This window comes from Tenrec ecaudatus, chromosome 7, assembly GCF_050624435.1.
Source record: "Tenrec ecaudatus isolate mTenEca1 chromosome 7, mTenEca1.hap1, whole genome shotgun sequence".
Classification (NCBI taxonomy): Eukaryota; Metazoa; Chordata; class Mammalia; order Afrosoricida; family Tenrecidae; genus Tenrec; species Tenrec ecaudatus.
The window spans coordinates 49,525,262-49,549,712 of record NC_134536.1 but is presented as its reverse complement, the minus strand read 5'-3'; the positions used below and the strand labels follow the sequence as shown (position 1 = coordinate 49,549,712).

The window sequence follows — 24,451 nt, the reverse complement described above, 5'->3', positions numbered from 1 at the left end:
TGTTACATGGCAACCTGACTGGCTCATCTCCTCCCCACAACCCTTCTGTAAGGGGATGTCCAGTTGCCTACAGATGGGCTTTGGGTCTCCGCTCCACATTTCCCATCATTCACAATGATATTATTTTTTGTTCTTTGATGCCTGATACGTCATTCCTTTGATACCTCATGATCACACAGGCTGGTATGCTTCTTCCATGTGGGCTTTGTTGCTTCTGAGCTAGATGGCCACTTGTTTACCTTCAAGCTTTTAGGACCCAAGACCCTATATCTTTTGATAGCTGGGCACCATCAGCTTTCTTCACCACATTTGCTTATGTACCCATTTGTCTTCAGTGATCGCAGTGGGGAGGTGGGCACACAATGAAATGATTTTTTTGTTCTTTTACGCCTGATAGCTGATCCCTTCAGCACCTCGTAATCACACAGTCTGGTGTGCTTCTTCCACGTGGCCTTTGTTGCTTCTCAGCTAGATGGCCACTTGTTTACCTTCAAACATTTAAGACCAGAGATGCTATACCATTTGATAGTTGGTTATCATCAGCTTTCTTCACCATACTTGCTTATGCACCTGCATTGTCTTCAGCAATTGTGTTGGGAAGGTGAGCATCATGGAATGCCAGTTTAATAGAACAAAGTATTCTTGCATTGAAGGAGTACTTGAATGGTGGTCCAATGTACATCTGCTACCTTAATACTAAACCTATAAATATATGTACATACATGTATTTCCCTATCCTCATATATAAATATATTTACATATGTACATGCCTTTATTTAGACCTCTATAAATGCCCTTTGCCTCCTAGTTCTTTCCTCTTGTTCCACTATCATGCTCAGCCTTCATTTGGGTTACAGTAATTCCTCTCGATTACATTGCCCTTGATCATGCCCTACCAGGCCCACTACACACTCCTCACCACCAATTTGGATCACTTGTTGTTCCTTTGACCCTGGGTTTGTTAACACCACTTCTTACCCACTCCCCCATGTCCCTCCGGAACTGTCGGTCCCATTGTTTTATCCTCCAGATTATTCATCCGGCCTATTTTTTTAAACAGACCTGGGGAGATAATAACATGCACAAAAACAAGACAGAGCAAAGCCAAGCAATAAAACAACACAAAACAACAACAATAAAAAGCCAATGACAAAACCAAGAAAACATACAATACAACAACAACAACAAAAAAGAAAGCTTGTAGTTAGTTCAAGGACTGTTTGTTGGTCTTTAGGAATGTTTTCCAGTCCAGTCTGATGGGGTGCCAAGCCATGGCCCCAAAGTCTAATTTTGGTATTCCCTGGGGACTTTGTTGGTCTGTTCCCTTTGCTGTTCTGTTGAACACTCTTAGTGTTTTGCCTCCGTGTGGTAAGATCAGATAGGGTGCAATTCCCACACTGTGTCTCCAGTGTTGTCCTATATTGGGCTATGGGTTAAGGAGGGGACGACGTGTTTCATAATGGGGCAGGCCATACGGTCTTCTCTGTGGATGGCTATTCTGAGTGGGAATTTCATCCTCAAAACTTGGTGGGCCAGGATGTGCTCTGCTCTCTCTTCCTCTCCCTTCATTTGCTCCCGTGTGCTCTGATCAGACATGTCCATCTCCCTGAGCTGCAGCTTCAGTGCTTTCCTTTGAAATAAATTCTTCGGGGGTGGGGGAGCAGGTGTCCACATAATTGGGATTGGGGCTGACCCCTCAGACCTCTCTACTGGTATCTCTGCTTTTTTCATTTGCTTTTAAAATCTGTTTTATGTCTCAAAAAGAGATTGACATACACTAATCCTGTCCATTAACATAACTAAGACAGCGCAAACTAAAATCAGATTATAACCATAGGTATAGAGGTTAGAATTTTTAAAACATAATTTGTGGGAGGGGCACAATTCAATATATCACAGGAAATAAATTAACACTTGGAATAAATTACATGTATTGGTGACAGAGTTAGAACCCATATAAAAACCCCGATAAGCATCACAAAGAGAAGCAAAGGCAAAAACTAAAAGCACACATTCATGGACTTTAATTGAAATTTAAATAAACTAGTAGAGATTTAAACTTTTTAATTTGCATATATTAAACTCTGGGAAATACTTTTCATATTTAGACCATTGTTTCATAATGCATATAATAAGATGTAATGAATTTCTGAAAATATGTCTAGATTAAAAACATTAAACTATTTATTAAAAATGAACAGAATTTAGAGGCACTCTAGGCTCCATTTCCATGGGAATTTAGGAAGGTTTGAGACAGCCTCTCCAGAGTGGCCTTCTACAGAGCCCACTCATTCTCAGTTAGCATGAGTGCGGATGGGTCCACAGATTTTTCTCTGGTGTTTGAGCAGTTGAAGAGACTTTTTTTCCATAAATTGCTAATTTTCAAAGTGTCCTTATCTTGGTCCTTTGCCTAAAGAGGCTTTTATTGGAATTTTCCCCTCTATGCCCATTAGAATTATAGCTTGCTGACTTTTTCAGTAGTACCTTGGTTTACATGTCTCCAAAAAGGAAATTCAGGGGATAAAACCATTGTTGTTTTGGGGTTCTGAGGTCCTCATTTCTCTGCATTCTTCTCTCTACTCCTCAGAGTCTTTCACCCTCATTTATATATAATTGATATCAACACATAAGAGAGTTATGTGTTGTGTTGTCATCTCCCTAGACAGTTATGACTCAAAATACAACAACACAAGTCAACCTCATTGTCTTCAAGTCAATTCCCACTACAGTGACCTATAGGATAGGGTAGAACTGGCCCTGTGGCCAGTTTCAGAGACTGTAACTCCTCATCAGAGTAGAAAGCTATGTCTTTATCAAAGTGGCTGGTAGTTTTGAACTGTAGACTTTGGGGTTGGCAGCTCAGTGTGTAACCACTATGCAGCCATGGTTTCAAAAAGAATAAATGGGACATCCCCTCTCAGAAGGGGCACAAGAAGGGATGAGTTAACCAGGTCTCAGTATAACACCATGAAACACACAATATTCCTCTGGTGCCTTGAGGCTTTGTCACCCACCACTATCATGACCCCAGTCCTACCTTTCACTTCGGGCCAGACGGGAGCATGTGCACAGGTACACACAGAATTCAGGAACATCAATGGGAGCAGTGATACCAGGAGGGGAGGGGAAGGTGGGGAGGAACGGAAGAGGAGGAAGAGGGTACCAATTGCAATGATGGACACACAATCCCACCCCTACTCCCAAGGGGATGAACGACAGAAACCATAGAGGATGGGAGACAGTGGTCAGTATGTTATGAAAATAATAATAATTTATAATTTATCAAGGGCTCTCAGGGGTGGGGAGCTAATACTAAGGGTTCAATAGAAAGTAAATGTTTAGAAAATAATGGTGGCAACATATGTACAAATGTGCTTGATACAATTGATGCTTGATGCAGTTGATTGTTATAAGAGGTATAAGAGCCCCCAATAAAATGATCTCTTCATAAAAATCGAAAAAGAATAAAAACACCACACTGCAGCATTCTTACGATTGCTGTTATGTTGAACACCATGGTTGCAGCCACGAGGTGAATTCCTCTTGTTCAAGGTCTTCCTCGTTTTCACTGTCCTTCTGTTTTTCCAAGGGCCTCGCCAGGGACTCTTCTACCCCGACAGCCTGTCTAACGATGCATGAGATGAAGTCGAACCACCCTTGCTTCTAAGGAATACTCTGGATGCACTTCTTCCAAGACAGATTTGTTCATTCTTCTGGCTGTCGACAGTAGTTCTGATATTCTTTACCAACACTATAATCAAATGCATCTCTTCTCTGGTCTTCCTGCTTCATTGTCTAGCTTTCACATGCGTGTGAGGCAATTAAAAGTATCATGGTTTGGGACAGGTGCACCTTGTCCTCAGGTGACATCTTTGCTCTATAAAGTTGTTTGATTTCTTGACTGCTGCTGCCTTGAGCATTGATTATGGAATCAAGTTCAGTGAAATCCTTGAGTCTTTTCTTCATTTAACATGATGCTTTCTTTTTGTTCAATTGTGAGTATTTTGGTTTTCCTTATATTGAGATGCAACCAATGCTGCAGGCTATAATCTTTATCTTCAATATTAATGAGTATATTATATGTATATGTGCATATACAAGTATATGTACATATATGTTATAATATTCAGGAATCATGCATATTTAGTGGGAGAAAATTATCATGAGCTTTTCATATGTCAAATGCAAATCGTAACTGTACCTTGTACCTGTAATTTATTTTTATGGAAGTGATTAAGTGAATTAATTTATGTAAAACATTTCATGTGTACCGCATAGTAAATACTTCATTAATTTTATTATTGTTACTGATAAGGTCTCCCAATATCATTTTAAAAGAGAGAAAAATAATGCCAATGTGGGTCTGGGAGGAGACTCTCAGTGAGATGGATTAGAACAATAACCAAAATGATGCACTGAACATGCTGGTGAGTGTGAGGATGACAGAGGAGCAGCTGTGTTCTTCTGTTGAACACAAGATTCAGATGAATTGGAGTGGCCTGATAACAGCAATAACAAATGTAATCTGAGAGGAAAAGGATTTTAAAAGTAATTTAATTAAAAATTACCTATTTAGTTATATGTTCAAAACAAATAATTATTGGGTCTATCATGTATAGATATTTTAGTAACTAAACTCTAGTGTGCTTGTGTTGAGTTTGAGGCAAACACAGTACAGAGATGCATCATTGGCATGGTTATCATAGGGATTGCTGAAGCAGCTCTTGGGTAAAATTCTTCTGCCAAATGGAGGAAAACATGTGGCTGTTAGAAAAAATTCCAGTAAACTCCATTGTACTTTGAGATTCAATCTTCAGGACAATTTAAGTGTTCATTATTAAAGTAACAGATTGGAAATCTTTTCCTTTAAGAATCTCCAATATTTTGTCAGATGGAAAAAATATACTGTGTTACTCTTATATAGCTATCAATCTATTTTATTAACAAGTTTCAATTCTATCACTTGTGCTCAAAATCACCTTGAGAGCAAAGTATTTTATTTGGTTTGGTTTGATTTGCTGCTACCAGATCATGGTCTAGTGCCAGGAGCCCTGGCCCCTGAAGGAAAGGCAAAGGTGGGCATTTGTAATGCAACCATAGCATTTCCCAGGCTGGTCCTCTCAGCAGGCGATGTTAGGAGACTTAGGTCACAATGCACAGAGTTGCCTCCAAATAAGGTGACCTAAAATAAAGAGAGCATGGAAGCTATTTTTGTTTTCACAATTGCTTTGGGGTTTTTGTTTGTTTGTATTAGAAACATCAAGTGTAATTCCATCATTTGGTAAAATAATATATTCTTTTTCATTTACAAATTTTATTTTATTTTTTTATATTCTTACAGGATCCTTTCTTTGCCAGATACAGAAAGAAAGCCTGTTTAAAGTTAGTCCATTAAATGTAAGAAGTACAGAAACAACTGTCACCTTTTTGTCCATTTATTCCCAATGTCTGTGTAAAACTCACATTCCGGAAGAGACGTGTCCATTCCTTTCCACAAAATAACACTTTTTGAAAGCACAAATTTCTTTTGGATCTCTTGATATTCAACTAAATGAATTTGTATTCACTCTTTGTTTTTAAATGATAAACATATGGCTATGCCTATTAGCCTGAAAATAATTAGTTGACACCCAAACTCCCATTTCAGTTTTAAATGGCTTATTCACCTAATATTCATTCTGATTTTCATATCAGCTCTGTCACATGGTTAAGTGGATCATTTTATGCCAGCTCTGTCAGAGGGGACAACGTTTGTCCTGTTGTCCATGGGGTCACCACCCATGTAAAGGGACAGAACTTAGGGAGATGACTTAATTCTCAGAAATGGGTCTTACGACTCTGCATCCAGGTTTCATCTTATTAGATGCATTTACTTAATCATAAGGTGACACTGGTGTGTCACTGGTAGAGTTCTTGCCTTCCTGTGGTCTATCCTGGTTTGATTTCCAGGAGCTAATGACATTTTATGTGCACCCACAACTAGTCTAGCGGTGACTAGTGGAGGGCTGCTATGATACTGACCAGGTTTCAGTGAATCTTTCAGGTGATGGCAGACTAGGAAGGCCAACCTGCAATCTACTTCCAAAAATCTGACGGGTAAGATTTTCTGGATCACAACGGTACAATTGGCTAATGATCGGTGTTTGTTTTTGTTTCTCTGTTGTTCCTGGAGTCACCATGAGTTGAGGACCAAGTTGCCAGTAGCTAACAAAAATGCAATCGGTTATTCATCAGCACATAATTCTTTAGTACCAATAGTGGCCAAACCCTCAAAAAGCCTAGGGGCACCGTCGGGTAAGTGCTTGGCTGCTAGTTGCACAACTGGGAGTTCAGATACATAAGGCGTTCTGTGGGAGAAGGCTCCTGTCACGATCTTAGCAATCTTGGAACTCCTGCATAAAATCACCATAAGTCAGAATCAACTCGATGGTAGTGAGATTTTGCTCTTGTTATTTTGGTGACCAAAGTCTATGGTAGGAACTTCATTGCTTGTCGCTACTTTTTTAAATATTAAAAAGATTCTAGTCACAAGAGCTTCCCGTATTAATTCTGAAGAGAATAATCCTAATTCAATTTTTTAGTTGTAAAGATGGTCTATATTATGTTAGGTGGATATAAGCTTTGACAATATACTATCCACATTCATGAGAACAAAACTTGATAATATCCTATCCACATTCATGAGAATATAAGTAGCAATGTTTCTGATATGGGGAGGATAAATATTTGATAGGAAATAAATAATTTCTCCTACTGGTTGGTGAATTTGATGTTTACAAGCTGAAATACCCTTAATTATAGCCTAGAAGACCACTTTAAGAATTACTAATCTACTGAACACTAGAAGTCCACAATTTTTATTTATTAAGCATATAATTTATATTCTTTTTTTGGCCAGGCATTTAATATGATTAATCCATTAAAAAATAGAGTAAAATACCACCTTGCTTTTTTATTTTGCAAAAACCTATACCATAATATATATTTTGTAATATGCAATATATATTCAATTTTTTTTCTTTTATATTGGTTGCTTTTAATTACCTATTAAATCAATAAAGTATAATAATATGTGTGAGAACTGGAACTTTGCTCTGTCTGCTTTTAGTATGGTATCCCCTTTCTTTCTTTAAAAAATAATTTTATTGTGGGCTCTATAGCTCTTATCAAAATCTATGTATACATCCATCGTGTCAAGCATATTTGTACATATGTTGCCATCATCATTTTCAAAATATTTTCTTTCTATGTGAGCCTTGGTATCAGCTCATTTCCCTTCCCCCACCCTCCTTCATGAACCCTTATAAATTTTTTTTTCATGTCTCACATGACTGCTGTCTCCCTTCACCCACTTTTCTGCTGGCTGTCCCCCTGGGAGGGATGATATGTTGATCATTGTGATCAGTTTTTCCTTTCTCCCTCCCCTTCCCTTGCTGGTATCATTACTCTCATTATTGGTCCTGAAGGGTTTGTCTGTCCTGGATTCCCTGTATTACAAGCTCTTATCTGTACAAGTGCATATACTCTGGTTTAGCTGGATTTCTTAAGGTAGAATTGGGGTCATGATAGTGGGAGGGAGGAAGCATTAAAGAACTAGCATAAAGTTGTATGTTTCATCAGTGCTATACTGCACCCTGAGTGGCTCCTCTATTCCTTGTGACCTTTCTGTAACGGGATGTCCTATTGTCTACACTCTGCCCACCCCCACACTCTCACTCACATCAATATGATTTTTTTTTTGTTCTGGCTATTTGATGCCTGAGTATTCCTTTTCTAACATTTGTTTGGTGGAAGATTTTTGAATTTTCCTTTTTTGACAAGTTTCAACTTTACATAGATATCAGATTTCACAAGTTTTACTGTAACAAGATGAGACAGTAATATAGTTAGCGGGTCAACTTCATAATTGCTCCTAGTATCCATGCATATTGGGACTGTGTTAGGGTGGGTTCTCTAGAAGAGCAATACCAGTGAATTTTACAGCAAGAAAGATGCTCACACAGTTTTAGAAGAAGTTTAGTACAGTCTGATTCAAGTTTGCAGGGCAGATGTTAACCTGGAAGGCTGATGAATAAGGAAAAAGGAGCGACACCGGCTGTAGAAGGTAGGTGTGTGAGGTAGTTAGTTTATTGTGCCAGTCTGGCTGATAAACACATGTGGGATTAATTGAAGGGTGGAGAGATAAATGGCTCGGTGAGCCTTGCCTTTCTTGTCTCTCGCTCTTTGATCATCGGACCAGTGTCCGGCTGCCTTGCTTGTTCTCTGCCTCAATTTGCAAGCTACACTACCTGTGGGACATCTAACCTATGGACTGTGTAGCTGTAATTTGAGGTCCCTTTAAGACCTGCCTCGCCAGAGAGTTGGAATGTACATCTCTGGAGTTGGGGACTGACTATTGGTGACCTGCCTTGCTGTTTGCTGCCTGTGCCAGGATAGCCTGAATCTCTCTACAGAGGACTACCTGGCGGCCCTCAAGACTTGAAGGACTGCCAGTGTCTCACAACTCTCTCACGGGAGTGAGGTGCACTGAGCCATTTGTACTGCTTTATAATTTAACTGTTCATTTCTTGTTTTATATATATATATATAATGTTATATATATATAACATTATATATATATAACATTATATATATATATATAAAATTATCAGCAATCTGGTTTTGTCTCTCTAGAGAACCCTGTCTAACACAGTATGGATGAATCCAAGGTTAACAAGCCAGGCGTGTAGTCTCTCCGGATACTTAGCTCTTGGGTTGACAAACTAGGAAGAAGGAACCAGGCAGCAGGTCATGCTCATAGCTCCAGAGTTGAATGAATCCAAGGTCAGCAAGCAACATGGGAGGCCACTGATAGTTCCCATGGTTAGCAGGCAATATGGTGGGTCTGTGAGCCAGATGCCAGATCTGGGCCAGTAGCAATTCTTCCCACAGAGTCTTTTTTTAAATTGTAGGGAGTGACCTAAGAAAGTAGTCTGCAAGGGAAAGGAAGTTTCCTTGGGGATGTGACCTACTCCTACTTACAAAGACTCTGTGGGAAAACTTCCTGATGGCCCAGATCCGACAAGTGGCTCATTGACCCACCATGTTGCCTCCCTAATCCTCTTACCACTGCTTGGCTGCTTACAGCAAATTCCATCATGGAGTTGTTTATATCATGATAGATCATTTCATGGAAGAGGTCTTGACAGTCAACCTATGAAAATACTGGCATAGAGAACCATCTCAGGCATTATTGTCCAGATATGAAGAGGGCAACTGCAAGTCATAAACCCAAGTCTCTCTACCCCATATATTTATCCAGTAACTTCTCATAATCTACTGATAAGATTTTCAACCTTGGATTAAGAGGACACCTTTATCAGAAATCAATGTACCAAATGTGTATAGGTATATTTCTGGATTCTATTGTCTCATTAGTTCATTTTTCTGACTTTTTGTGCATACTAGACTTCTTTGATTATTGTATCTTCATAATTAAGTTTGAAATCCTTAGTATGAAGCTTGTAATTTTTATTCTTTTGTGTTGTCTAGTCTAGCTCTTCTACATTTTCATATTAGCTTTAAATATTTTGTCATTTTCAATGAAAATAATGCTCAATGGGTTTTAAATAGATTTGTATTGAATGTATAGGTCAATTTATGAACACTTGACACCTTAGAAACATTGATTTTTTTCCCAAGCCTATAACATGGCATAGTTCAATTTAGATAGGTTTTTTATGCCTTTAAACATATTTGGTATATATACATTGCAAATAATTTTTAAATATTGTACAACAAATTATTTTCTAAGAATTTTTTCCCTGGCTTGATTTCCTGGGCAGTGGTTCCAGCTGCCTCCACCTCCCCTCAGAAGAGCCTGGGGTAGCGAGACCAGGCTTCCTCCCGTGGGAGCAGCTTTCCAGAAGGGAGCTCGCCACGCTGTCCAAGCCTCACAGGTAACCTGACCATGCCGATCCAGCAGTGGAGCTGGTGAACAGGATGAAGAGCTGACTGAGGGACAGAAAGGGAAAAAATTTTCCCCCCTTGTTTCCTTCATTTCTGTCGCATAGAAATGAAATTGATTTTTTTTAGCATAGAAACTGCATTTTGTAAGGTTGCTAAAATTTTCAACCACTTCATATATATGTGGATGTTGGACTTAAATGAAATTTACTGAAGAAGAATTGGTGTATTTGAATTATAGTGCTGATGAATATATTGAAACTCCCACAGACTGCCAAAAAAACAAACAAATCTGTTTTGGAAGAAGTACAGCCAATATGCTCCTTAGAGGCAAGGGTGGTGTACAAACGTTTTCAAAGCAAGAACAACTCATGCAAGTACTTTGGACATGTTGTCAGGAGACACCCGTCCCAGGACAAAGACATCATGCCTGGTAAAGTAGAGGGGTGGTGACGAAGGAGAAGGCCCTGGACAAGATGGATGCACACCAGGGCCTCAAACCTAAAGACTAGTGTAGGGATTGAGCAAGCTCAGAGAGAGCTTGTTCACTTGTTTCCAGGGCATATTGTTGCATAGAGGGTGACTATGAGTCAGACCTGACTCGATGGCACCTAATGTCATCAACATCATGCTAAAGTTACTCATTGGGTTTTAGTATTTTGGTGGCCCCTTTTCCTTTTTTAAAAGCAACAAGAAAAACAAACATTTTTTTTGTTGTCAAATTAAACAAGACACTGTTAAAATATTGGCTAAAATATATGCCTCTGGAAATTGAGAAAACCTGGGGAATTATGAAGATAATTGAGAGCACAGTATAGATGAAACCTGGTTGAATGAATGAAAATTAGATGTATCTACTTGTTTTGTTCAAAAAGGAAAAGAAAGACAAAGGTTTCCTTTTTTGTTTTGTTTGCTATTATTTATCAGTTCTTGTTTTTCATTTACTATATTGTCTTTCATGTAAATATTGATGTGTTCAAAGTTGTATTTCAAACACCACTTTTCCATTATGAACTCAGATCACTTATTTTTATTTGGTTCTCTTGGGGATTATTATTTTTTTTTTACAACCCAAGCCTCTAATGATATACTAGTACCCAGTTTTTGTGTTTTCTTTAAGGGTACTTTCTTCAACTAAAATAGAAAGGCTAAGTCACATTTTTTAATGTCAAAATAATTACTTTGCTGATTTAGAAATTGGTATAGCTAATTTAATCTGATGTTTGGATGAGTAAATTGTCGTGACAGCCAAACAACCACGCATATACAAATCCTCGAAATTAGAGCTGGCATGGTCAATGGCAACTGTCTAGTCAAAACATTCATACGGCCATTGAAAAATATGAAGCAAAGAGGTGAAGTAATTTACTCAAGGTCACACTCTTAATTTGTGTGTCTTTCACGGATCGCCCACAGAAAGATAAAGTTAACATGCTTCCTTTCTTTGGTTCTTACTGAAATTATTTCCATTGTCACTATTAAGCTTTGAAGAAAGAGAATGTAAGAAAGAGAATGTGAGGGAGAATTATTGCAGAAACTTTCTGCTAATTTAGCCCCGTTTCTCTATTTCTTTGACTGTTGAATTGTGACATTTGCCTTGCTTCTGACCCTTTCTATTTTCTGCTCCATAGTGAGAGTTCAAGATTGCCTTTCAAACACGGAACGCCACTCCCTTTCACCCACCCACATCTAATTTTTTTTTCTTATTCTCTCTTGACAAGTTAATAGTGTCTGTCGATATTTTTAGAAGACAAATCATGTGTGAAGCAGAACCAGTTTGAAGTTCCTGGCGCAAAAGAAGATCAGTCCAAATATTTGTACAATTCATGCTGTGCTTCATGGATGACTGCTGAGAATTAGATGGAGGTAGGTTTCCCTCCAAGGCACAGATTGCGATTCAAAAATATTTGATAGAGACAATCAAACTGGAAAAGATGATGGAATTTGTTGCAATTAAATCAACTGAAGCAGTTGAAACTATATCCAAACAACACTGGGACTGTCTTTGACAATCTGTGTGGAAATGGAGAGATTGAGATTTTTTTTAATTTAATGTACATATGATTAATTTTTGTTGTTGTTGTTCAGAAAAGAACTCCCTCCTAGATGGTAAAATCCTTTCTTGTACCATGTGAAAGGGCTTCAACATGTGCAGTTAAAAAGTGTGATGTTAAATGTGATTTAGTGTTAAGTCTGCGGGAAAAAGAAAGGATAATAGGTAGTAAGCAATGGCAACCTTGACAAAAATGATCATTTTTGATTCATTCCCCCTGTCCCCAGGTGCCACCCTCACCACCACCCCGCACACCAAGATTTGGAGAAAATTTTGCATAGTTCTTTCCCCACGAATTGCTATGATGAAGACTTCATTGCTCTACAAATGTTTCTCAAATGCATGCCGTTGGATTGTTTGTGAGATGTTTACATACCTCTTCTCTAATAATTCAAGACTTTTCCGTCACCAATAAACAGTGTTTAATTTGGGGGATATATTGACTTCTTCCATAAGTTTCATTTAAACGTGTTGTCACTTTTGGTAGGCAGGCTGTGGGGCCCACAGGAAAAAGGTGCACAAAATAATTAATTGATCATCACACAACTTTCATTCATCATTTGTGCATCAACCTGAGGCTCTACCTCAAAATTTATGACTCTTTAATTTTCAGTGAAAAACCTCAAAAATGTAAGAATTTGATTAGATTTTACAGACAGTTTCCGTTTCTTCTTAATACTTCTATAAATAAGAAAAACGCTAAATTATGTGAAATTAAAAAAGTGTCTAATGCTGTTTTTTTAAGATACCCCAATTTTCCTAATACCCTGCAATACTTCCTTCCTATGATAATAGTAATTATTGACATTTGTACCACTCTGGACTAAACCTTGTGTGACACATCATCTCAGGTATTTTTCTTTGTAACTCTAGGTTGTAAGTGTTATTATCCTCATTTGGCATATTAGAAAATTGGATCAGGTCAACTATAATCCTCAAGATCAAACACCTAGTCAACAGTGGATTCAGTAGTTTAATTTCAGATGCCTTAATATACATAAAAAATCTCAATAAGCTGGTATCAAGGACCCAAATAGAAAGAAAATGCTTTGAAAATTCCCAACATGATTGCTGAAGACAAATGTGTGCATAAGCAAACGTGGTGAAGAAAGATGTTGGTGTCCGGCTATCAAAAGATATAGTGTCAAGGGTCTTAAAGGCTTGAAGGCAAACAAGCGGCCATCTAGCTCTGAAGCAACAAAGCCCACAGAGAAGAAGCACACAAGCCTGTGTGATCACGAGGAGTTGAAGGGATCAGGTAGCAGACACCAAAGAACAAAAAAAATGATTGTGTGATCACCTTCCCCACATGAACACTGAAGATGAATATGTGCATAAGTAAGTGTGGTGAAGAAGGCTGATGGTATCCGACTATTGAGAAATATAGTGTCTGGGGTCTTAAAGGCTTGAAAGTAAATAAGCGGCCATCTAGCCGAGAAGCAACAAAGTCCACATGGGAGCAGCACACCAACATGTGTGATCATGAAAGGGTGAGGGGACCAGGTTTCAAGCACCAAAGGCAGGGGCAAAATCATATCATTGTGAATGAGGGGAACGCGTGATGGGGACCTAATATCCATCTGTAGACAACTGGATATCCCTTGCAGAAGGGTAGTGGGGAAGAGATGAGTCACTCAGGGCTCAGTGTAGCAATAATGAAACTCACAACCTTCCTCTAGTTCTTAAATGCTTCCTCTCCCCAACTATCATGATCCCAATACTACCTTGCAAATGTGGTTAGACCAGAGGATGCACAGCGGTACAGATGGGAACTGGAAACACAGGGAATCCAGGACAGATGAATCCCTCAAGACCAGTGGAGAGAGTGGCAATACTGGGAGGGAAGGGGGGCGGTAGTAGAAAGGGGGAACCGATCACAAGGATCTACATATAACCTCCTCTCTGGGGGATGGGAAACAGGAAAGTGGGTGAAGGGAGACGCCGGGCAGTGTAAGATAAGATAAAACAATAATTTATAAATTATCAAGGGTTCATGAGGGAGGAGGAAACGGCAATGGAGGGGGAGGGGGAAAGGAAAATGAGGAGTTGATTCCAGGAACCCAAGTGGAAGGCGAATTTTGAGAATGATGAGGGCAGCAAATGTATAAGGGCGCTTTACACAATTGATATATGTGTGGATTATGATAAGAGTTGCGTGAGCCCCGATAAAATGATTGTTTTTTAAAAGAACGAAAATGATGATGGCAACATATGTACTAATGTGCTCGACACAATGGATCAATGTATGGATTGTGATAAGAGCTGTAGGAGCCCCCAATAAAGGTATTTAATTTAAAAGGAGTTAGTGCTAGATGTTACAGGGTCTCTATGAATCAGAATCAAATAAATGGTGAGAGATAGTGTCTTCATCCAAGTTTTACTTGGACATGATGTTATCCATAATGTTCTATAATTTAAAAAGTTATTGGATCCTTTCTATAGAATGGATATACATATCCATTCTTTTTTAGTCAGTTGCTCAGGTAACTACCTTCCAAATTCCTTGGCATAGGTAAGGGAGAGCTTTCAGCATTGCATGTATTTGTTGAAATATTTGAACGAGTCCTCTGTCATTTCCTAAAAACTTGTTTTCTGCCAGTGCCTTCAGTGTAGCTTGCACTTCTTTCTTGAATGCTCCTCATTCTTGATCATATGCTAACTCTTCAGTGGGCGCATGCCTACCCGTTGGTAGAGTGACTTTGTATATTACCTCCACATTCTTTTGATGCTTCCTGCATCACTCCCTGTTCTGCCCATGGAATCCATTAATATTACAATTGAGCTTAAACATTTTCCTCAGTAATTTTAGCTTGAGAAATGCTAGGCATGTTCTTCCCATTTCATTGATAGCCCCAGGTGTTTGCAAACTTCATTGTATTGCTTTTCTTTGTTGTCTTGAGCTGCTCTTTGAAATTTTCTGTTCAGGCTTTACTTCATCAAGTTTTCAATTACTTTAGCTGCTCCATAATCAAGAAGACATTATAGAGTCTCTTTTGACCGCCAGTGTGTTTTTCTCTTATCTTTTACATGACTGTCTGCGTTCATGTCATCCTGAGACTTGCCTGACCCTTAGTCATCAGTGTTCAATTCATGGAATCTATTCTTGTGTCCGTGGACTGTACTATTTATTCGCTCGTCTGAGAAAATGATTTGTGTGTTGCTGCGATGCTGGAAGCTATGTGACTGGTATTTCAAGTACCAGCAGTCACCCAAAGTGAACAGGCTTCAGCAGAGCTTTCAGACTAAGAACACACTCGGAAGAAGGAACAGGCTGCCCATTTCAAAGCACTTAGGCACCGAAAACCTCACGAATAGCATAGAGAGAAGAGAACACAATGAAACAAAAATATTGCCATCAAATAATAGAATCTTTATTAAACACAAATATCAAAACATAAAGCTTGATTTCATCAATATAAACCCTTGGTTTCATCTCTCTAACCGTTGGTTAAAGGGATGAAAGCACCACCTACAGACTTCTATAGGCCTAGATGAAGGAGTGCTTGTGAACAATAGCTTTGTATTTTGATATATTTGTTTAATAAAGGTGTCTATGATGTTGTGGCAATATTTTTGAAACTTTCCACTTGAGCCAACATCAACTGGATGGAAGTGAATTTGGTTATTATTATTATTAGTTTCCGTTAAATTTCCTTTAAAAAATTCTGTGCTCTTCAATTTATTTATTTATTTATTTATTTTTGGATTTTAAACAAGAAGTTGATTTAAACAACAAGACGCTTGACTTGAAGTGAAAACTATCCAGGCTTCATTTCTTTGAGAGTAATTTACCCCTACTTAAAGACAGATGGCCCTACATGTAACAGCTACGTACAAAAAAGTTATAAAATTGTCCTTGGTTTTACAATGACAAATGAAAAACATTAAAATTCTCCAATCCAACAAGGTATGCAAGGATTTTTTTATGTAGTTGTTTTTTTGTTTTTGTTAAACAGTGAGAGCAAAATAACTTACTGGAATATAGAGAGAGGAGCTGAGTGAGCATGCTGCTGATGGCGAAGGCGGGGGGGGGGGGGGGGGGTTTCACAGAGCCAGTGTTTCCCCATCCCATCTCCACTTGGTGTCGATCAAAACATACCATTGGCTATTTAGTAAAAAAAAATAAAATAAACAAAGGGAAAAACGCAATATGCATGTGCACATGCACCAGTTACTTTATGTACAATAAAGGAATGGGGAAGGGGAAATAAGAGAAAACTATACTGTAGTCGTCAGGAGGTGGTGCAACCAAATTGTGGTTTTCTAATAGAGAATGGATTATTGGTCGTTAGGAAGAGAGCTCTGGAAGAAAGGAGCAGGCTCCCTTTTAGAAGACACCTCCTGTTTGCTGCTGGAACACATCAATTGTATCTTCATCCTCCATTTCCAACTGTACAGGTGTGTCTGTTTCATTGATTGGCTGTCCATCAAATCGGAATCTGATCTGCCTCATTGACAAACCCTGTCATTCACAATAGGCTTTCATTAGTTTGCTAAGTGGAGTATGCCTCTTAATCTTAAACTGCACCACGGAACCATCCTGCTCCGCCACCTTCAAATTAATATGATCGTTGTTCTCAGTCTTGACTCCTTCCTTGGGTTTCTCGTCGGCCATGGTGAGCACGGACGTCTCCTCAGCTGCCGCTTCACAAAAGAGGTACCAGGTCGCCACCAAACGAGCACACAGTCAGCTCCAGGAGTGGCAGAAGAAGGAGGCGGCAGTGGTCGCTCTTCAATTTATAATGTCAAAATGAGTGTTTGCCTCTTTAAAGGACTCATATTCTGTCCTTTAAGTTTTTTCTTTTTTTTAAATTTGGGGAGCAGAAAGAAGAGTGAAGGGGTAAATTCAGGACTCCAGGATGGGTAGGGTAGTGTTTCCTAATTACAGTTTTTGTAGGGACGCCCTGGCTAACCCTCGGAGCAGGAGCAGCTCCAACGTCATCAAGGAAAATTCCTCAGTGCAGCTTTTCTGGCTTTTTTTCATCAATGCAATTATTTGAAAACTTCATTATTAGTCTCCACAATTGTCTCCGGTCCTTGGAGAAGATCTATTAAGATGACCTTTAAATCCACTCCCACTGGGTAAATTCTTATTCATCATGACTTTACACAGGGTTTTGGAAGCTTGGTATATCTTTTGGGGGAGTAGAGAACCTCAACTTTCTCCTGAGAAGTGAATTGCAGGTTTGAACCATTGACTGTACAGTTAGAAATCCACCATTTGTCCAACATTTACCTAGCACCACTAGGAGGAGAAGGGGACTCTCACAAAACAGAGATCACGACCTTCTGAGTTGGCCCCTTGTCTAGAAGTTCAGGCCCAGCAGATACCCTCAGAAGACTGCTCTGATGGCACCTGCTCCCTGGATCATGTTGGTAAACACAAGACTTATCTTCATCATTCGTTATTTGTTTTCTTCCACGAAGTCAATTTCATTAACTTTACTCTTGTGGAAATGGAGAAAACTGATGGCCCAAACAGCTCTTCGCACCATGCTGCTGGCCCCATCGAGCTGAAAGCCTGCGAAGGCCATGATGTGCCCTCACCATTGGACATTTCACACCGTGGGAGATCCCAGCTGTGGAGGCCTCTGTGTCAAGATCACTTACAGTTTTATCCCACCAATATCTGGACGTCAGCTACAGTTTCTTCATTCACTGAGGCTAACAGTCTACCCTTTCTTGGCTCATCTTTGAGGTCTTCCTGACATTATGAAAAATTATTTTTTATTATTATGAAAAATCCTTTGTTCATCTAAAAATGGTTTTATTTTGAATGTGGGGTAGCAATTATGTAAACTTAGTATAAAATGTCAATGATTTTAAAAGATGTCCACTTGGATTTTATTTAAAATCTGATAATAGCCTTTAGCTCAAATTCCTTTTCCCTCCCCCATGGCACAATAAGTAGCTCCCTGTTTGGAAGGTCTTCTCATGACACTAAGGCAAGGATCTGAGAGAACTCATCTATAACCATCTATCCACTGAGCACACAGACCTACTTAAACACATCTCATTTGGAACCACCCACACATGCATGAATTGAAACCCTAATAAAAACAACTGTTTGACCAATTCTCCTGGGTGTGTGTGTGTGTGTGTGTGTGTGTGTGTGTGTGTGTGTAGACAGAGGTGGGGGGAGAAGGGGATGGGGAGATGAGATAGAGGGGGAAAAATTTTTCTTGATGGGATTTGTATATCATATTTTCCTCCCTCTCTGTCTTTAATATTCCTCCTCGTCTCTTTTACTCTCCACCCCTCCTTCTTTTTCTTTCTCAGACACACATACTCACAATTAAGGAGTGCAAGAAACAAATTAATATCACTCTCAAATTGTTAACAAGACCCAGATGTGTTTCTAATTTAAGATCCAGTTAGCGTTCCATTTTTAGTTTTTCCATACACAGCTGCATACCATGTTATTCACAATTTTTCCTTTATCCAAGATACTAAAAATATGAAAACATTATATGTTTTTTTTCTTTTAATACTGACTTCAAAGGTATCAGGCATCTAAGACCCAGAACAACATCATAACCAATGTGAATTGGGTTGAAGGGACATGGAGTGGAGACCCAGTGCCCATCTGTAGACAATTGGACTACCCGTCACAAAGGGGTCACAGGAAAGAAATGAACCAGTCAGGGTACAGTATAGTACCAATGAAACTCAGAGCTTTCCTCTAGTTCTTTGGCACTTCCTTCCCCCCACTATCATGACCTCAAGTCTGTCTTACAAATCAGATTAGACCAGAGCATGCACACTGCTACAGATAAGAGCCCACAACACAGGGAATCCAGGATAGATAAAACCCTCAGGGCCAACAATGAGAGTAGAGATACCAGGAGGGCTAGGGGAGGGTGGGGTGGGGGAGAAGGGGAAATTGATCACAAGGATCAATCTAGAACCCCTCCCAGGGGGACAAATAACAGAAAAGTAGGTGAGGGGTGATGGAGGATGATGTAAAATATGAAAACAATAATCTCTAACTTATCAAGGGTTCGTGAGGGAGGATGGATGGGGGAGGGAGGGGGAATAAATGGGAACTTGATATCAGGGGCTCAAGTGGGAAGAGAGTGTTTTGAAAATAATGATGGTGGCATATGTGCAAATGTGCTTGACCCACTGGCTGAATATGGATTGTGATAAGAGATATAAGAGCCTCCAATAAAGGTAAGAAAAGAAACCACTGTCTTCCAGTTCACAACTTGTCCTTCACATGTAAGAATTCAGAGGTGTTATTCTTGAAGATGTACTATTTCTACATGGAAATAAAACCAAAAGACTGAAACACATTTCTCCTCCTCATTCATAAGTGACATGCCAAGTTTTCAAAACCACATAGACTTCTTCTCTGGCCCAGGTTTTACTTCTATATAGAAAAGGTTCACCCTTGACCCTGACTGCTGCTCATGATGGTCAATGATTTTGTTGCCACCACCTTTAAAAAGAATTTTGAATTAGGGAACTTGAAGAAAGTTTCGCTAAGTCCTTTCGCTCATCACTCCCTTAGAGTGAGACATGAGGCCAGGTTTAGTGGAACACCTTACCTTTCATACACACTAGGCATGGCAAGTATGGGGGCACAGTCCAATGATCATGATGTTCCCTTCTTATCAGGAATTTCTTGTAGAATTTTGCTCTGCTTGTCATGTTTGAGTTACTCTATCACAAGCCTTTTTTATCATGGTGGTTTTGATATGAGTTATGCAGGTTTAAACTAAACAAAGATAAAATTTTGAATGGGATGCTGATTTTTCATTAAGTATTATCATCAAGGTAATCTGGGAGGCAATTTTAAGACTTGTTGCTTAAGATTACCTTGGCTAAATAAGCTTTTTAAAATCTGGGGCTTACTCTGGAGGCTGATATACCGAAATGCATGTTAATAAACACGAGGAAAGAAAAATAGTAATTCTCATACTTTCTTCTATCTCATTGTATGATGATCTCTGAGTTGTTACCTGACTGACAAGAATGAGACTTAAAATCTTATAGGTAAGCATTATTTCCCTCGACTTACATGTCCATTACTATTAGGAAGACTTAGCAGCCTGCATACAGTCACACTCGTACACATTATGGACATGTGAAAATGAGCAAGTTACTGAAACTTCTTAGGAGGATTCTAAAATCTATAAAATAGAGACAAAAACCTCACAAAATGGATCACCTGGTCAAATTAAGCATCACCCATGCACCTTTCAGCATAGTGCTGGGCCAATATAAAGAAAGAATATGGTCACTGCTATATAAAAAATACTATTGTACATTACCTATATATTTAAAACATTGATGAGCAATGATAGTCATCTGAGGATTTTAACTCTACCCTAATAAGAGCTGTGAACTATCATTTCATTCAATTCCTAAAAGAGTCTATTTGTTGCATTGTGGCCTTTTTTTTTCCCTGGAAGCTCAGATTCCAATTGGACAACAGGTACCGAGAATTCCCGAGGCCAGATGAGTGACAGATGTGACCATTTTGGCAGAACTTGGACTTTCAGATTGCTGGCATGCTGGCTTCCCCCATAAGTGGTAAGAGTGTATTCAGGAGTAAAAACCACGTGCCCTACTTCAACACTCATCAGGCAAAACTCTCTCAAGTCAATTCAGAATCACGCGAATCACATGGGCGTTACATTAGAATTTTGTTCAACAGGGTTTTCAGTGGTTGCTTTTTGTGAAGTTGATTGCTAAAGCTTTCTTTTGAGGTACTTGTCTGGGACTAGTTTCTCTGGAAAGTCAAAGATGGGCATCTATGATGCCCATGTGTGATATAAATGTATATCAAGAAAATGACTCACATACTTGTAGAAGCTGGCAAATCCAAGTCCAGGCAGGTCCAAATCCATGGGTCTGATGTGAGACTGGAAGTGTCTCCTGACCGGCGAAGCGGAGGTGGTTTTTGCCTCTAACATCGGCAGGGAGACTGCAAGCTGGCAGTTGCAGAAGCCAATGAAGCAAAGGCCAGTGATTCAGGGTTGTGGCTGGTGAGATGGCTCCCCATCGCTAACTCTCAGGATTGGCCGGCAATGCATTTCGCAATGGCTCAGGGAAGTGGAGGTCAATTAGACAGATTCAGGATTCAGACCTAGGAAAAAGGCAAAGGCAGGTTTTTCCACATCTTATTTATATTGTAAGCAGGTCACACCCATGAGGAAATGTCCTTTCAATTTCATCAGGGCTATGACCTGAGCAAGGGTGTTGCATTCCACCATAATCTTTTTACAATTGATTGCTTCTCACAGCAGATCCCACATGGAGTTGATTACATTGGGTAAGTCACATCATGGGGATTTACAAGGCCTTAAGTGCCAAACCACTGAAAATCTGGCTCCGCCAAGTTGATGCAAAACCCATTTCCCGAAAGGTGGAATGTCGACTAGTTCTTTTTGAGACAGTGACTCTGTGTATTCTTTCCATCTTCTTTTAATGCCTCCTACATCACTCAATAGTCTGGGCTAGAATTAAGTGTGTGTCCAAAATCCATTCAGATCTGTAGTATATATATATAACATTATATCATCTATTTATTTATATTATATATGCAATCATGTCACATTAAAGACACTATTGTCATTTTATGACAGGGAACATTATAATCACCCGTGATGTCTAAGATCACTCTGTTGCTAGTGTCATTGATCCATCCAGTGGTGCAGGGTTGAAAGCACTGTTGAGAAGAGGAGAAGCAGAGCGTTAGCTGTGAAGGACGGTCGTGTCGACATCGTCATGTAACTTGTCGAGCAACAGCTGCAGGCTCTCTAAGCAGCCACAGACATCCTTCGATCCAAGTCATCCAGTTTTGCTTTGATTGGGTGTTAATTTTGATTAAATGTGGAACAGACTGAAGAATATCAATGGAGAAAAAGTCCCATTTCTTGGTGCTTCCAAAGTACAGGTGGCATTCACTTTAGCCACTAAACCAAGGTGTGATGACTGGAATTTCTATGAAATACATTATTTACTTTACATATTATGTATCATAATATATACATTATATTACTGTATGTACACACACAAAGAGCACTAGGGCACAGGGCATTAAGCACTGGGTGGTGGAACTGAAATGTTTGTAGGATTGCTTCCAGAAACTTTTACAGGCCCAGAAACCCTATGGAGCAATTCTACTCTCCCTGAGTCTCTCATAAGACACAGGCTCACTGAGAGTTGGCGACATTGGGTTTAGGTTTGGGTTTGCATATACATACACATATACATACATGGACTTAAGTGTGTAAACATAAATATTGAAACTCAGGTATTGATTTCTCCCCACACTTCATTTATTTTTTTAATTGATCATTTTAATGGGAACTCCTACAGATATTATAATAATCCATATTTAAATTAGATCAAACATAATTGTACAATTGCTGCAACTATCAGTTTCAAAACATTTTCTTTCTTCTTGAACTTTTTGATATCAGCTCTCCTTTATCCCCTCTCTCCCCCACCCTATCCCCTGCAACTCTTATTATATTATATATTAATATTATAATTATTATTATTGCCATATTTTGCACCATCCAATGTATCCATTCACTTACAAATCTGTTTTTCGTTCTCCTTGAGTGGGGTTACATAGACATCAATGCTCTCAGTTCCCCTTTCGCGCCTCCTCACCCCTTGACACCTTCTCATACCCTCAAAGAATCAATCCTCCCATTACTATCTGATGGATTTGTCTGTCTTGGCTTTCATGCATTGAACGATCTTAATTATACAAATGAACACACACAAGTCTAAGAAGATCAACGAGGTAAAACTAAGACCGTAATAATAAGGGAAGGAAATATTAAAGACCGAGAAGATAGTTATGTGTTTCATCAGTGCTATATTACACCCTGGGTATATAATTCATTCCACGTGGCCCTTCTGTGAGAGACTGTCCAATTATCTTACGGCTGAGTTTGGGCCCTCCACTTGACTGCACTCCTTCATGTCAAATTGATTGCTTGTTTTTGAACTTCTGATACCTATTCCTGTTGACATCTCATGGTCACACAGGTTGGTGTGCTTCTTCCATGCGGGCTTTGTTGCTTCCATGCTAGATGGCCGCTTGTTTAACTTCAAGTCTTTAAGAACCCAGACACTGTCTCTTTTAATAGCTGGGCACCATCAGCTGTCATCATCACATTTGCTTATGCACCCATTTTGTCTACAGTGATCATGTCAGGAAAGTGAGTGTTGTATTATTACTCACATTACCAGAACAAATCATTATTGTGCTTTCACTCCAGCTTTTACATCAAACACTACTTAAAGGAATACTATATTAATTTATACAAACACTACAAATATAATTATATACTATATGCATACTAGTTAGTATTTACTCTTCCTCATATTGCTATCACTTTTAGTATAATTTCTTTCTTTCCATGCATAGCATTTAGGAAATCTTAAATAGCATAGATTAGCTCACATACAAATATGTGTAAGGAGGCCTGGTGGTACTGTCAGTAAACATTGGACTGCTAATCATAAGGTCAGAAGTTCAAAGCCACAAACTATTCCTTGAGAGAAAGATAAGTCTATGTGATCCCATAAAGATTTACATAGCTTTTAAAATCCTATACAGGCTTTTTGTGTGTCAATCAACCTGTTGGCCGTGGGTTTGGGTAGATGTGTATGCAGAAAAGACATCAGCATAGGTCAAAGTATGTATATTTCACACACGCACCATTTTGGGAATTTTTGAGAGGGCATGCTATGCTGTGGTTTAGTTCATCTCTATAAAAGAATATAGATGTAGCATAACTATCTTCTTATCCTTCAAGACATAGTACACACCTTGAGCAGACTCGCTAATCTTCCTTATTCCCTTCTGGAGTCTTTAAAAGTTCTCTGGCTTTAGCAAGACCTCACTGGATGCATGTGACCAGGTGGTGGTGCTCAGATGGTCGTGGCCTACAATAGCTTTCCACAACAGGTCCCCAATTACTGCTTTCTAGACATGGTTTTCCAGCATCTTATTACTTTAGTTACCACATATGCTGTTAAAAATTCACACAATTTTTCTAAGCAAAATATTTAGATCTACCTGTGAAATTCAACATACATACATGCTACCATACTTTCCCACCCACTACCAAGTGGAAAAGAAGCTGGTGAAGACAGGCAAAATATTAGTACATAGTTAAACAAATAATAACAAGTGGCCTTATGGCAAACAATTTTTTTTGAACTTTCCTCGCTGAATCATCACATATCATTCTATCTATCTAATCTATCTATTCATTCATTATCAGACTGAAATGGTGCCCAATATATCTCACTTGAAACCTGTGTCTCGATCTATTTAATGTGAGGTCAGTCTAACGTGGCTCTCACTTAGAGACCGTGTAACCCCAGGCGGGTGGCAGCAATCTTCTCCCTTCTGGTCAGCTATGGGGTCCATTCATGAAAGCAGATGTTTTTATATTACCCTGAGAACAAAAAGTAAAT

General features: G+C 39.1%; 1 non-coding gene and 1 pseudogene across 1 annotated transcript; one reads left to right on the top strand and one right to left on the bottom strand.

Moving 5' to 3' along the window:
- The first annotated feature begins 9,804 nt into the window (after window positions 1-9,804).
- LOC142454137 (small Cajal body-specific RNA 21) lies at window positions 9,805-9,940 on the top strand. The gene has a single exon (XR_012785658.1).
- Window positions 9,941-16,325: 6,385 nt separating this feature from the next.
- On the bottom strand, window positions 16,326-16,613 carry LOC142452725 (small ubiquitin-related modifier 2-like; annotated as a pseudogene).
- Window positions 16,614-24,451: the final 7,838 nt, after the last annotated feature.